We start from the raw sequence: 14,233 nt of genomic DNA, 5'->3' as shown, positions 1-14,233 counted from the left end.
AATTATGAGATCAAGCATAGTCTTATCAATCTGGTTCAGAACCGCGTGTTCCACGGGTTACCATCGGAGAGTCCTCTAGATCACATTGAGGCTTTTGAGAGGCTGACCATCACAACGAGGTCCAATGGTGTACCCTATGACTATCTAATGCTGACTCTGTTCCAGTTCTCTTTGGCGGATAAAGCACTTAGATGGCTGAACTTGTTGGATGCTGGATCACTCACCACTTGGGCGCAATGTAGAGCAGCTTTCTTGAATCACTTCTACACCAAGTCACGATCAGCCAAGCTGCAAAGCAAGATCACTACATTCTCGCAAGGAGGCATGGAGTCGTTTTGTGAAGCATGGGAAAGGTTCAAGGAATATCTTCGAGACTGCCCTCACCACGGTTACACCCACGAGAATCTGATGAACATCTTCTATGGGGGCATCGAACAGAAGTACCAGATGGCATTGGACACGGCCAGCAAGTGCGATTTCTCCATCAACACCGCGAACAAAGCCAATGCGTTAATAGAGAACCTTGCAGCAGGCAATAGCAATCACGGCACAGACTATGACCGTACGGTTTGGGTCAATGCTGTCGAGACTGATGCTATTAAAGACCTCACAGCCAAGGTGAATCTCCTGCTGAAAAGGGATCACCAAAGTGTTAACTTGTGCGAGGAACAAGCTGGGGGATATGCAGACTTTGGGGCTGAGACACACCAAGAGGGTATGGAGGAAGTAAACTACATGGGAGGACAAGGGAACTTCCAAAATTGAGGTTTTAACAAGAATTTTAGGAATCATCCTAATCTGTCCTATAGGAGCAACAATGTCGAGAATCCTCAGGATCAGGTCTACCCACCGCGACCTCAGCAGAGCAACTTTGCACAGGGCTTCCAGAACAAGGGTACAGGCTTTGGAGGATCGAATTTCCAACAGAAACCTCAGGTCAACAACTTCGCGCAAGGGTATCAACCGGTTGCACCGCAGGCAGCAGTCTCACTGGAGAGCAAACTGGAACAGATGATGCATGCTCTGATGGAGAACCAGAAGAAAAACGCCACTGAGGTGACTATCAAGATCGACAATGGAACAGATGATGCATGCTCTGATGCATGCTCTGATGGAACAGATGATGCATGCTCTGATGCATGCTCTGATGGAGAACCAGATGATGCATGCTCTGAATCGAATCGTTGAACTCTCACATGAGAGTGTTGGAAAACCAAGTGGCACAATCCGAAGCTAGAGTCAAGGCACCTCCAGGGACACTTCCAGGAAAGAACGAGGCTAATCCAAAAGAGTATGTGAATGTCGTCACCCTTCGAAGCGGCAAGGAGCTTCCGGAACCGCAACAGAAAGCAGGGAATGACCGATCCAGCGGCGGGACTGACCAGGCTAAAACACAAAATCAGGAAGGCATCCATGACGAAGTTCTCCACAACATTCCTGATGATGTTGTTAAACATGGATCAACAGTTCCTGAAGAAAAACAACCCAGCGGACCACAACAACCCTATGCACCCAGACTACCTTTCCCTACTCGCCGCAAATCAAAGATTCAGGAGCGAGAATATGAGAAGCTCAAGTCAGTAATAGGAGAGCTTCAGGTTAAACTCCCTTTCCTCGAAGCAGTAAGGATGGTTCCAGCTCTTAAGAAGTATATGAAAGAAATTATGACCGACAAGCTCAGTCTAGAGAAAGGAGTGATGTACCTCACACAAGAGTGCAATTCTATGCTCCAAAATCGAATGCCTGAAAAATGTAGGGATCCTGGACCATTTACCTTGCCTTGCACGATAGGAGATCTCAAGTTGAGCAAATGCCTTTGCGATCTAGGAGCGAGCGTGAGCTTTATGCCACTCAGTGTTGCGACGCGACTTGGCCTCTACACCTTCAAACCGACCCGTCACCCTTGTCCTTGCTGATAGTTCCACTCGACGCCCAGAAGGAGTGTTGGAGAACCTACCAGTGCAAACTGGGAACTGCTACATTCCTACTGATTTCATAGTTCTGAAGCTTGACGAGGAATCCCAAGAACCGATTCTACTTGGAAGACCTTTCTTGGCCACGGCTGGTGCGATGATAAACGTCATGGAGGGAAAGATCGATTTACAAATGGATAATCTGATTTTGAGATTCAATTTGGAGAAAGCAGCTAAGAAGCCTACGATTGATGGTCAAACCTTCTGGGTTGATACAATAGGCGAAATAGCTAATGAGATCTATGATGAAGTGTGTACAAGTGATCATCTGGCTGTAGCACTCACCAAGACGAAACCAGAGCTGGGATATCTCTCTGAGGAGACTGAGAATTTGGCCAGAACACTCGATGCTGCAGCAGTTCTGAAACATGAAGTCCTATTCATCAATCTGCAACCTGGACTGACTGATCCGGAAACTGGATTGACTGATCCAACTCCTCCTGTGGAAGCATCCGATAAAGGCGATGGATTGACCATTCCAGGCGACAGATCAGCTGATCCCGAAACTTGCCCTGGGACAAAATCGAATCAGGAGGATTGGAGTGAACTCAAAGCTCCAAAGTTGGACTTAAAGCCACTCTCAGAAGGGCTAAGGTACGCGTATCTCGGACCTAACTCCACATATCCAGTTATCATTAACTCTAACCTAAACAATGTTGAAACCGCACTCTTGCTCTGCGAGTTACGAAAATATAGGAAGGCTTTGGGCTATTCCTTAGATGACATTTCAGGTATATCATCGGAGTTGTGCTCACATCAGATTCACCTCGAGGATCCATCTAAGTCTTCCATCGAACACCAAAGGAGGCTAAATCCGAACCTCAAGGAAGTAGTGAAGAAGGAGATCCTCAAACTGTTGGAAGCTGGAGTTATTTTCCCAATCTCTGACAGCACTTAGGTGAGTCCAGTCCATGTAGTGCCGATGAAAGAAGGGGTGATAGTAGGTTCAAATAAGAAAAACGAGTTGATCCCCACCAAGACGGTAACAGGGCATCGCATGTGCATCGACTACCGCAAGCTCAATGCAGCCACCAGGAAGGACCACTTCCCTCTTCCATTCATTGACTAAATGCTTGAGCGTTTAGCGAACCACCCTTACTACTGCTTCTTGGATGGTTACTCTGGTTTATTCCAAATTCCGATTCACCCAGATGATCAGGAGAAGACCACTTTCACTTGCCCCTATGGCACATTCGCTTACCGACGAATGCCTTTTGGGTTGTGCAATGCCCCAGCCACCTTCCAGCGCTGCATGATGTCGATCTTCTTCGACTTGATTGAGGAAATCATGGAAGTATTTATGGATGATTTTTCGGTGTATGGCTCATCCTTCTCCTCCTGTTTATCCAACTTGTACAAAGTGGTTCAACGCTGTGTGGATAAACACCTCGTGCTGAATTGGGAGAAATGTCATTTCATGGTCACCAATGGGATTGTTCTTGGCCATCGAATTTTTGAGAGAGGAATTGAAGTCGACAAAGCCAAGATAGAAGTCATGTCCAGTCTACAACCTCCTAAAACCGTCAAAGATATACACAGTTTCCTTGGTCATGCTGGGTTTTATCGGAGGTTCATTAAGGATTTCTCCAAGATAGCCAGACCACTCACCCAGCTACTATGCAAGGACATCTCTTTTGAGTTTACTGCAGATTGTTTGGAGGCTTTCCTAACAATCAAACAAGCACTAATCTCGGCTCCAATAGTCCAACCACCCGATTGGGATCTGCCATTCGAAGTTATGTGCGATGCAAGTGATTTTGCTGTGGGAGCGGTTTTAGGACAACGCAAGGATGGTAAGTTGCATGTTGTTTACTACGCTAGCAGGACACTCGATGGGACACAGACCAAGTACGCCACAACAGAAAAGGAATGACTCGCCATAGTCTTTGCCTTTGAAAAGTTCAGGTCCTATCTGGTCGGATCCAAGGTTATTGTGCACACAGATGACGCCGCACTGCGCTACTTGTTAACCAAGAAAGATGCTAAACCGAGATTGCTGCGATGGATACTACTACTGCAGGAGTTCGATCTTGAGATAAGGGGCAAGAAGGGGATTGAGAATGGGGTTGCAGACCACCTTTCTCGGCTGCGAATCGATGAAGAGATCCCCAAAGATGACCGACTCCCTGAGGAGAATGTGTATGTGGTTGCAGCCTTCATCGACTGCTACAAGGAGAAAGCCGATGTTAAGGTACTCCAACAGACAGTTAACGATTCGCCATGGTATGCCGATATCGCAAACTATTTGTGTGCTGCAGAAGAACCTCCGAACTTCACTGGATATGCTAAGAAAAAGTTCCTCAGAGATGTGCAACGCTACTTCTGGGATGAGCCTTTTCTTTACAAGCATTGTGCTGATGGCCTCTACAGGAGATGTGTTCCAGAATTAGTAGTACACGGAATTCTTTTCCACTACCACGGTTCTAGCTACGCGGGACACTTCGCTACCTTCAAAACCGCGACAAAGGTGCTCCAAGCAGGCCTCTGGTGGCCTACTTTATTCCGAGATGCACACGACTTTGTCTCCCGATGCGACTCTTGCCAGCGACGTGGGAACATCAGCAAGCGGAACGAGATTCCACAAAACTTTATCTTGGAGATTGAGGTGTTTGACTGTTGGGGAATCGACTTCATGGGGCCTTTTCCACCCTCTTATGGCAATCTCTACATACTTGTTGCAGTGGATTACGTTTCCAAATGGGTTGAAGCTGTCGCAAGTCCTACTAATGATTCGAAGGTGGTCCTCAAGATGTTCAAGCACATAAGTTTTCCACGGTTTGGTGTTCCTAGAGTGGTAATAAGCGATGGGGGCACTCACTTTATCAACAAGCTCTTTACAAACCTTTTGCGAAAACATGGCGTGACACACAAGGTTGCTACCCCTTACCATCAACAGACCAGTGGGCAAGTCGAGATCTCTAATCGAGAAATCAAGAGCATCTTGGAGAAGACAGTCAACTCAACCAGAAAGGACTGGTCCTTAAAACTCGATGAAGCATTATGGGCATATCGGACTGCTTACAAAACACCCATTGGCACCACCCCTTTCCGGCTGGTTTATGGGAAATCATGTCACCTGCCTGTTGAGTTTGAGTATCATTCTTTATGGGCGACCAAGCAGATGAACTTCAACGTCAAGACCGCAGCAGAAAGACGCCTTATTCAGCTGAATGAGCTTGATGAGATCCGCATGGATGCTTATGAGAACACCAAGATATACAAGGAAAGGACCAAAGCCTTACACGACAAGAAGATTATCTCCACGGATTTTGCTGCGAACGATTTGGTCCTTCTTTTCAACTCGAGGCTGAAGATATTTCCTGGGAAGCTGCGTTCCTGTTGGTCCGGTCCCTTTCGAATCAAGGACGTCATGCCTTATGGTGCTGTTGTACTTTGGGACCAAGAGGGCAAAGAAATCAATGCCAATGGCCAACGTCTTAAACCGTACCTAGCGGAGTATGACCCGATTGAGACCTCCCTCCCTCTGGAGGAACCACAAGCTGTTTAGGCAGTAAGAACAGTCAGGCTCGAGACTATAAACAAGCGCTAATGGGAGGCAACCCAAAGAGTTTGCATTTGCTTACCCTTCTCTTTTTGGTTTTGTTTTTCTTTTCTTAGGAAATTTGCTATTTTTGTATTCTTTACATAGTCACTCGAGAATCACGTTTGGTAGTGAGTTTTATTTTCAGGAACAGGTTCTAAATGTAGAAGATGCGAAACCCTTTTCAAGGAAAGTTCCGTGGTGGTCAGGATCAGCTAATCCAATTCTGGATTGACTGATCCCTGTTCCAGGTAAGTAAAATCGAGGGACGTAAAAAAAAAAAAGTAAGGAAGAAAAATAGTTTTCGGGTTTATGAACTTAAATTGAACCGGGTTAAACCGGATTCGGGTTCACACCCCTTAAAACCTAATTTCTTTTCTTCTTCCTTCCTCCCTCGCCGTACACAAACTCGATTCCCCTCTCCTCTCAAATCCTCTCTTGTTTGATTCGAATTTTGGGTTTCTTCAACTTGATTTTTCATCCTTTACCCAACCCAATTTTTGTGCCAATCATTCGAACAAGGTAAGTGTTCTCTCTCCCAATTTATATTTGGTTTCGGCAATTCCAAGGTTTTCACCTCTCAATTTTTGAGATTTATGCTATTCTCTCTTCTTCTTTACCGTTGATGAGTGCATTAGTGAGATTGATTATGCTACATAATCTTGGAGATAGATTTCGGTTGCAATAGCTCGAATTTAGCATAGGCTTGTAACATGGATTGATTTAGCTTAGGAAATTTTCGATTGCTTTGATTTTTCTCATATGTTGGCTATTTACTCTTTTGTAGACAATGCCTAAACGAAGCCGTAGCGGTAAGGAGACTGCCACTCCTTCCGAAGAACCGCCAACGAGAGTTTGGAGTGATGAGGATACTAAGGGTTTGAAGCTACTCGGACAATGCAAGATGGAGCCAACTCGTTTCGTCGATCGGGAGCTCTTTGAGAAGATGGGTATGCTGTCGGATTTCGATCAGTTGGTGAAAACATGGGATTTGGTACTTTTGTTGAGCAAGCATGGGACTTGCATGATCGGCTCGCACGAGAGTTTCTTGCCACTGTGCAAGTGGATTCGCCAGGCGGCTCTGATATGATGGCCGAGCAGTGTTCGATCAGCTTCTTCCTACTCAAGAAACACTATGTCGTCTCCATGTTTGATCTATGTGACATATTCGGTTTCCCCAGAAACACATTGTGCACGATGGAGAAGCTCGACAGTAGGACAAAAATTTGGAAGCTTATTGCTGTTTGGCAATATGCTTCTCGAAGCGCCAGGCAGTCTCGCATCCGCAACCCCGTCCTCCGAATCACGGCGAAGTTCCTGAGTAACACAATTTATGCTAGGGCTGAGGCTAGCACATTGCAGCTACCTGAGTTGTGGATGTTTTTCCATGGTTTTCGCAGGTTCCTTCACGCTCCGGATTCCCCTCTGTACCAGCAAACTCATGATGTCAACTTTGGCTTCCTGCTATCTAAGGATTTTGAGCAGGTTCGGAGGAGCATGGCTCATGCTAAGAACAAGAGAGTTCTCATCGGCAGTTTGGTGACCCCTATCATCGAGTATTGCGGCGTTGTTTTGCCACCGCACGCTAAGGTGTCACAGCGGAAGTTGCTTGACCTCAAGTACATGTTTACTAGTGAGATTTTGGTGAGACACAACTTCTGCTATCGCTACCAGACCAAGACCGGTCAGTTTCGTTATATGCTGATCCCTATACCTTTCGTCACCTCCCTCCGCAAGGTTCAGAATATCGATTTTGATCCTCCTGTTGACATACTTATGGATATTGACGATGTTCTTTTGGGAGAGGAGCGAGAGCCTGCGGCCCTACGATCCCGTAGCCACCCACAAACCGCGGGGACATCTACCCCTTCACAATCGTCTCAACCGCTCCCACCATTTCCTCCTTTTGATGTGAACCAGTTTCTTGCTGCACCACCTAAGGAGCCAGCTCGAAATGAGTTTGAGAGATGGGTCTACAACACTCAGCGGAAGAACAACATGTTGCTCACTCGATTGGCCACTTGGCTCCAGAGTCTCGCAGCATCCTGCTTCGCACAACCTCCAACAGCTCACATCGATACCGAAGACGAGGAGGACGCAGCGACTGAGCCTCTTGGGTCTAACCATCCCGCGACGTCCTCACCATCGCAGCAGACCTGACCTGTAGCTACCTATTTCCGGGTTACTCTGTTTCTTTTCTAGGATTTTTATTTTTATCTTTTGATTTTTTCTGTCGGAGGTTTCTTTTCCTTAGCTTTGCTTTCACACCGGGACGGTGTGAAGTAAGTCCGGGGGAGGGATGTCTCTAAGTTTCTAATGTCGTTTTCTTTGGTTGTTTCTTTTGATTTTTCTTTTATTTGAGTCAGTTTGTCGTGTCTAAAAAAATTAACAAAAAAAATGGGAAACTATTATCATTCCTAGGAATCTTTTGCTTTGAACTAACACTCTTATGATTACTTTTGTACCTCTGATTTGGAATGAAGCTTGGAATGAACATGAGCAGTCTCAACACGCCCCAAAAGACACTCGCCAAGGAGAACACTAAGTCGAACCAGAAATTGTCTCTAGCTTTGACATGACTAAAACAGATTTAATTGCTTACCTTGGGGCTTGGTATACATCGGACAATACTCCTCCCTTCAAGCCTTACAAGACGTGCATCTCCTCACAAAGTATGCTTCAGTACTCAGTAAAAAAAAAAAAAAAAAAAGAAGAAAGAAGAAAAGGATATAGGTAATAAAAGAAGTGAACCGAGGGTTGTGCGTAAAGCCGTGCATCCTTCGGAACTCATGGAAACCTGTCCACAAGAAAAGAGCAAAGATTTGATAAAATAAAATAAAATGATACCCTAGAAAATTAGGGAAAAATCAACCCTTTGGAAGTGAGAAAAGAGAGAGGAAAGGGAGCATAAGAGGAGGTCTTGGGCGATAAGAGGTTGAAGGAGTCAACAGTTCAATGATCGATACTCCCATGGTAAGACCACACCTTTTTACTAATCTGATGTAGAGAGACAACGATGGGGAGACTGAAGGTTCTCTAAGGCCGTGGAGTTTAGAGTAGGGAGTGTTGATCCTAATCATGGGCAGAGTACGGAAAGTAGTTCTCCATTTGATGTGATGAAGAGTGCAAAGCAGAGGTTCCCTCAAATTTGTGAGTTTCCACTTTCAAACCTTTTCTCTGTTCTTGAGTTTTTGTCTGTTCTTGCTTGAGGACAAGCAAAGATTCAAGTCCGGGGGAATTGATGTGTCTGTATTTTATAGAGTTTTAACTATAGTTTTTAGGATTGTTTTGAGTCTTTTCTTAGGTCCAAGTGTGCTTTTGGAGTCCTTTTAGTCTTTTGTGAGTCTTTACAGGTCCTAGGTGACTTTAGGAGGAATCAGAGCGTTTTGGGATGAAAATATGCATCTGGAGCTTAATTGGTTGAAGACTGATCGAGCTAGAAGGCAGATGGAGTGAAAGCAGAAATACGTTCCGGATCGACTGATCCTCGCGAGATCGACCAATCCCGTCCCCGACGCAATCTTTCCTTTTTCGATTTAAACCAACTTTTTAGGGATTTATTTTACTATTTAAGCACGGGGCTCGACCACTAGAAAAAGAACTTTTACTCTACGCCGTTTTTGAGCACTTGTAAGCCTGAGAGAAGATCTCTTATCCTTTCTAACCTTTTGGAGAAGAATTCTGAACCCTTTTTACTTCTTTTGCAATTCAAACATGTTTTCTTCATATTTGATTTGTGATTGCCTCTGTTTGATGTCTGAGTAGTCTTACTGTTGGGTTTCGGGTTTTAAAAGGGAGTTTTATGATTTACTGATTTAGGTTGTTAGATTTGGGATTGATCTATTGTGTTCTTCACCTATGGGTATTCTTATTGCTTAAACTAGATTAGCTACCTAGTTTATGATCATAGGTTTAATTCATCTAGGCATCAAAAGTGTTGTTGAATTTCTGGAAAGAACTTAGATGAGCAAGGTGATCCTCATCCAACGAAAGTTGAAGTTGGGGCACCTTGTGAACATAATCGGATTGGAACTTAATGCTTGCTAGGATTGTTTAGATCCAAACTACGGTTTAGGGTTCATTCGATTCCTTGCTTAGATAACTAATACTGCGACGGTAGGTTAGTTTTATATTTGAGATTCGAGTTCAAGAACGGTTCCTAAAGCTATCCCAATCCATCGTCCAATTTCGTGATCTTAACCCTTGATTGATTCCCTGCGCCCAATATTTTCTCTTAAATGTACAAACTCTTATTTATTTTCTATTTTAATTCTGTTACTTGCAAAACAAACTTCCTCTTTGCTTTAGCTATACTCGGTCTATATAATTTCATAGTGTATCGTTTGGTCTCTGTGGATTCGACCCTGAAGTGCTACGACGACACCACTAGATCGTGGTTGAGTGTGCTTTGGGTTTTAATTGAAACTCTGATCACCTGTAGGTGGATAGGTGACTTCAGGAACTGCCGCGCTGGGTGCCAAATCTATCCCTGGGGAGGGGTCGGATACTGCTGCTCGAGTTTCTTCTTCAGCAGCTATCTTTTTCTTCATTGCCCGAGTTACCACGTGCGAACTTTCTAAACATATACTTGGAAATTCGATGACCTCTACTGGGATAATTCTTGTAGTTGCGGGGTCCGAAGTCGAGGCTAACGCTGCTAAAGCGTCTGCGGCGGAGTTCTCATCCCGTGGGATCTTAGTTACTTCAAAATCGTCGAACTTAGCTGCTAACTCCCGGACTGTGTCTAGGTAGGCTTCCATGGGCCCATCCTAATCTCATACTCCTCCAAAAACTGGTTGGCAACCAGCTGAGAATTACAAAAAGCCTGGAGCTTTCGCACACCAATTCCCATTGCGAGGCGCAATCCAGCCAGAAAAGACTCGTACTCGGCTTTGTTGTTCGACGCACTGAACGCTAGGCGAAACGACTGCTCGATCACTTCACCGGTAGGGGAGGCAAGGCAAACCCCAATTCATGCACTTGTCTTAGAAGACGCACCATCCACGTGTAAAGTCCATGGGACCCCGATGTTGTCCTCCACCGAACTGGCGAGCGGGAGCTCTATAAGGAAATCTGCTAGTATCTGTGCTTTTGCGCAAGTTCGGGTTCGGAACTCGATGTCGTACTCACTAAGTTCAACTGAACACTTAGCTAACCTCCTAGACTTGCTCGGACTGTGCAGCACTGCCCGAAGTTGTTGTGTTGTTAGGATTACAATCGAGTGAGACTGAAAGTAAGGCCGTAGTTTCCTTGCCGAGGTAACCACCGCAATAGCCAATTTCTCCATCATTGGGTACCTGGATTCTGCCCCCGTGAATGACTTACTAACATAGAAAATTGGCCTCTGCTCCCCCCTTTCCTCGCGAACCAAAACTCCACTCATTCCGCTGGCAGAGACTGCTACATAGAGGAAAAGTGGTTCTCCTAGTTCGGGCTTTTCCAAGACCGGAGGTTCGGATAAGTATGCTTTGAGCTGAGCAAAAGCTTCTTCGCACTTTGTATCCCACACGAAGTTTTTCCCTGCCTTTTTCAATAGCTGGTAGAATGGGAGGCACTTGTCCGTTGATCGGGAGATAATACGACTGAGAGCTTCGATCCGTCCGTTAAGGCGCTGCACTTCTCGTAACGTCCTTGGGGAACTCATGGATAAGAATGCGTTGATTTGCCTCGGGTTAGCTTCGATCCCCCGCTCTGTGACTATGTAGCCTAAAAACTCTCCAGACTGAACTGCGAAAGTACATTTTGTAGGGTTAAGCTTCATTCCGAACTGGTTCAGAGTGTCGAAGCAAACTGTCAAATCCGTCAGGTGCGAGCTGGCTTCCATGGACTTTACTAGCATGTCGTCAATGTAAACTTCCATGGTCTTTCCGAGCTGTTGCTCAAACATCCGATTTACCAGACGCTGGTAGGTTGCTCTGGTGTTTTTCAGTCCGAACGACATCACTTTGTAACAGTAAGTTTCGCGGTCCGTAATGAATGCTGTTTTTTCTTGGTCCTCCGGATTCATGAGGATTTGGTTGTAACCGGTGAAAGCGTCCATGAAAGACAGCAATTCATGTCCCGAGGTGGACTCGACTAACCTGTCGATGTGCGGAAGTGGAAACTGTCCTTGGGGCATGCCTTTTTCAGATCGGTGAAGTCAACGCAAACTCGTGACTTTCCATTTTTCTTCTTTATGACCACGGTGTTTGCAAGCCATTCTGGGTATTTTACCTCGTGGATTTGACCAGCGTTAAGTAGGCGATCCACTTCTTTGTTGACAATTTCAGCTCGCTCTGGACCGAGCTTTTTACGCTTCTGCTTTGCCGGCCTGAACGTGGGATCCACATTCAACTCATGCGAGATGACGTATGAGCTGATCCCAGGCATTTCGTCAACAGACCAAGCAAAGGTGGACATGTTTTCCTTCAGGAAAGAGATTAATTTGGTTCGGAGTTCGCTTCCTAATCCGGCCCTGATCTTGATATTTTGGTCCGGAAACTTCTCGTTAATAAAAATGGATTCGGTGAGGTCACCTTTGAGCTGCTTCCAAACTGGGTGCTTCGTGACCTCGAGCTGTGGTTGCTATTGGACAAATAGCTTGTGATTTGCGAGGTAGCAGCTTCTCGACACTCTTTGACTTCCTAGAATTTCACGAACTCCCTGCGGGGTTGGGAACTTGACGCACTGATGGTACGTTGAAGTCACTGCCTTCATCTGGTAGAGCCAAGGCGTCCCCATTATCGCATTGTAGGCCGCAGGTCGGTGAAAACTGTGAACTCTACCATTTTGACCACTCCTTGGGTGGAAACTGGCAGAGTTATTGTCCCTAACGACATTGACATTTCACTCGTAAATGAAACCAAAGGAGAAGGTGGACCTATGATGTGTTCTTTTCCGATGCCCATTCTAGTAAGCGTCTCCAAGAAGATTAAATCCACAGAGCTCCGAGTATCTCTTAGGATCCGGCATACTTCGTGATTTGCAACATCCAGTGATATGATAAGTGCGTCATCGTGCAGAGTATTCAGTTCCTCGGTTTCCTTCTCCGAGAAGGTGACTTCAGGTAAATCACTCGTGGTGATTTTAATTCGCTTGGCCTGTGGGTTTGTGAGCTTTCGCTGGTGATCCTTTATCGCTGTAATCGAGTTGTGGAAAAGGCACGAACCGTCCATAATGACATCGATCCTTTTTTTGGGACCTGTATCACCAGCAGCTTGCTTCAGCTTTTTTGATGGTGGGACATCCTCGTCGGTCTCGGATGGTGCTTTCTGATCGAGTTCGTTGATAGTAACGTCTGGCATTTCGCCATACACGAATTTTTCCGCAAGAAGGTGCATCAGTTTTTTGTAGTCCCGAGTTGAGTGTCCGTTTGTTTTGTAGTACGCGTTCTCGTCTCGGACCCACTTGTTACTTGGGAGCACTCCGCTCTTGGAGCGTGGTGAGAACGACGGCTTGGATGGTGAACTCTTCGGGGAACCTTTTTGAGGAGACTTGTCCGCGGTGAAGGTGCCTAGTCTGGACTTCGGAGTAGAGGGAGGTTTCTTCTTAGCAGGTGCTTCGAATCGAGGTTTGGTAGCAACTTTATGATTTTGAGCTGCAGCTGCCTTTTCCTCCTCTGCAACTATCCAGTTCGAAGCCCGATGCAGTGCGTCCAGGATGGTAGCGAACTGGTTCACATTCAGCGCTTCACGGAAACGGGACTCGTGCCAGAGACCATTTTTCAGTTGGCCAAAGCAGTTGAATCTGAAAGGCCCGAAATCTGTACTTGAATTTTCTTGAACTTATTTATGTATGACCGGAGTGACTCCCCAGAAACTTGGTTTAGGTTCCAAAGTTGGGCGTTCGTTACCGCTGTTTCAAGCAAACTAGAATATTGCTTGATAAAAGAGGTTGACAGCTCTGTGAAATTGTTAATGGAGCTAGCCGCCAAAGATGCGAACCAGAGCAGAGCTGGTCCACTAAACGTTTCTGCGAACAACTTACAGTATCCAGCATCTGTTTCGTGAGGCTCGAGGTCCACGCGGCTAGCCGTCAGCAAGAAGGTTTTGAGATGAGTAGTGGGATCTCCTTTTCCTTCGTAGCTCGTGAATTTTTTTTTTCGGTGTCCTTGACGCGAACTCGGGCTATTTGATCAGAGAAAGGTGTTCGCTTCAATTCTTCAATTACTCGAGAATTGTCTGGTGCCGAAGTGGTTGCACTGTGCATAATAGATCGCATGTCTCGGATCTCGCTCTGCATCCGGTTGGAAGCATAGCCCGGAGTAAGGACATTTCCTCACACGGGGGGAGGAATCCGAACTTGAACTTCAGAGGATCCAGCGACCTCGAGTTGAACCGGAGTGTGGCTATCTCTGACCAGCGGTGGTGCTGCCTGTGTGTTTATCTGAGGTGGGAAAGTATTCCCTGGAGTCGCTATTATCGTTGCCGGCTGCGAGGTGAATGGCGGAATGACACCGGTGAAATCTAAAGCACATCGTCGCGGGTTTTGCTCGGAAGACAGGAGATCGACCCGATCGGCATACACGCGGTGAGAGGCTGAAAGATCGGCAACCGAACTGGTGACTGTCTCTAAACGGGTAGAGACCTGTCCTTCCAGGTTGTCGAAGCGTTCGGACAGAGCAGCTGAGGCTGCTTGCTGACGGTCGGATTTCTCTGTCAAATCCTGCAAAATGTTTTGGATTGTTTCCAAAGTTACATGACTGGAGGTCTCGTTAGCCATAGCGATGCTTGCACGGCGT

At 46.0% G+C, this 14,233-nt stretch overlaps 1 non-coding gene across 1 annotated transcript; it reads right to left on the bottom strand.

The window, feature by feature from the left end:
- Positions 1-285: 285 nt before the first annotated feature.
- On the bottom strand, positions 286-391 carry LOC147933376 (small nucleolar RNA R71). Its single transcript, XR_015576908.1, has one exon. It is a non-coding gene; the product is annotated as a small nucleolar RNA R71 (small nucleolar RNA).
- Between the last annotated feature and the right edge of the window lie 13,842 nt (positions 392-14,233).

This window comes from Camelina sativa, chromosome 12 (genome assembly GCF_030686135.1).
Source record: "Camelina sativa cultivar CO46 ecotype springtype chromosome 12, ASM3068613v1".
Lineage (NCBI taxonomy): Eukaryota > Viridiplantae > Streptophyta > Magnoliopsida > Brassicales > Brassicaceae > Camelina > Camelina sativa.
Note: the sequence above shows the minus strand (reverse complement) of the source record. Positions and strands in the feature narration are given on the sequence as shown.